This window comes from Acanthisitta chloris, unplaced genomic scaffold (genome assembly GCF_000695815.1).
Source record: "Acanthisitta chloris isolate BGI_N310 unplaced genomic scaffold, ASM69581v1 scaffold1952, whole genome shotgun sequence".
Taxonomy (NCBI): domain Eukaryota; kingdom Metazoa; phylum Chordata; class Aves; order Passeriformes; family Acanthisittidae; genus Acanthisitta; species Acanthisitta chloris.
Genome location: NW_008662052.1, coordinates 20347 through 21537, shown reverse-complemented (window position 1 = coordinate 21537; position 1191 = coordinate 20347). Strand labels below are relative to the sequence as shown.

The 1191-nt window shown below is 33.8% G+C and overlaps 1 protein-coding gene across 1 annotated transcript in view; it reads left to right on the top strand.

Annotated features, from left to right (window-relative positions):
- LOC103798200 (TBC1 domain family member 8-like) overlaps positions 1–1191 on the top strand; it is a gene marked incomplete at its 3' end in the record, with an annotated part of 35922 nt that overhangs the window by 17958 nt on the left and 16773 nt on the right. The window lies entirely within an intron of this gene.

Sequence of the window (1191 nt, the reverse complement as noted above, 5' to 3'; positions counted from 1 at the left end):
GCTGAAACTTCAGCAAGGACAGTGTAACAGAAACCTGTACTGCTATAAATATAGCAAAAAGAGTCAGTTATAACAACTAGGAAAACTTTGCCATATACCACTTGGATTTAATACTGAGATACAGCTGCAGACTTAAAAATGAAGTGCATTAGTGTAAAGGTAAGAAAGGTAATTACTGATAATTTCTAAGACTTAAAACACACAAAGACATGTTTCGAGTTGGAGGTCCTTTCTTACTTTATATTATTTCAGGGCAGTTATTTTGTCTTATCAGCAAAAGGTGGAAGAGTTAGATTTAAAATGCTGTTAAGTTTGTTATTCACTATAAAAACAAAAGTTGATGTTTGCTGGGAAGGCTAGAACGAAGTCTCTTGATACAGAGTAGATATCTGAGTTCTTGTTTAATTTCCTTGTTTTCTGGCTAGTATTAAATAATATCCTTTGTCAGTCATTTCTTCCTGCTGTCATTGCAGGTTTTCTCTGAGATAGCCAGTCTGCCAAAGCACACAAGGTTAAAATGATACTTAGGAATGATAGATAAGAGGAAGGAGGAGGGAGAGAGAAAAACCCTTAATATTGTTCCAAAAATTTTGTTTGTGCAATACCACAGATTGCTAAATGATACTGCAAGTACAACATCAGGCTGTATTGTTTTAACAAGAGATCTCATATCTTTAGTAATAATAGATTATGAAAATATACAAAAAAAGGACAAACAATTACATGTTTGCAACTTTTTACTTTGACCATGGAAAACACACTGTTCATTCACTGTTGTAGTCAGCTGCATTGCCTTTGTGTTCCCATGCATTTGCATGGAAATGTGAAATAAAAACCTGAATTTTCTCTGGGTTAAACAAACTTCCCTAGCTTAGTGGGAAGCATTACTTGCTGAAATGATTCCCACTTCCTTGATTCTGATAAAGCAGATTAATTCTATTTCTAGGCTAGTGTTTTGCCACATCTATGATATATTTGTGTTACATGGAATAATCCAGATTTACTATAGTTCTGGTTGTTACTATTTGAGAAGCTGATGCTGATTATATGTAGAACAAGTGATTCATTGTCCTTTTTTTTCAGGTAGCAATTACACATTCAATGTGGTCTTGAAAATATTGCTAGGAAGACACATATATTGTGGTGTTCATTGCAACCCAAAATAGGAGTTGCAATAAATATAGTTCTTAA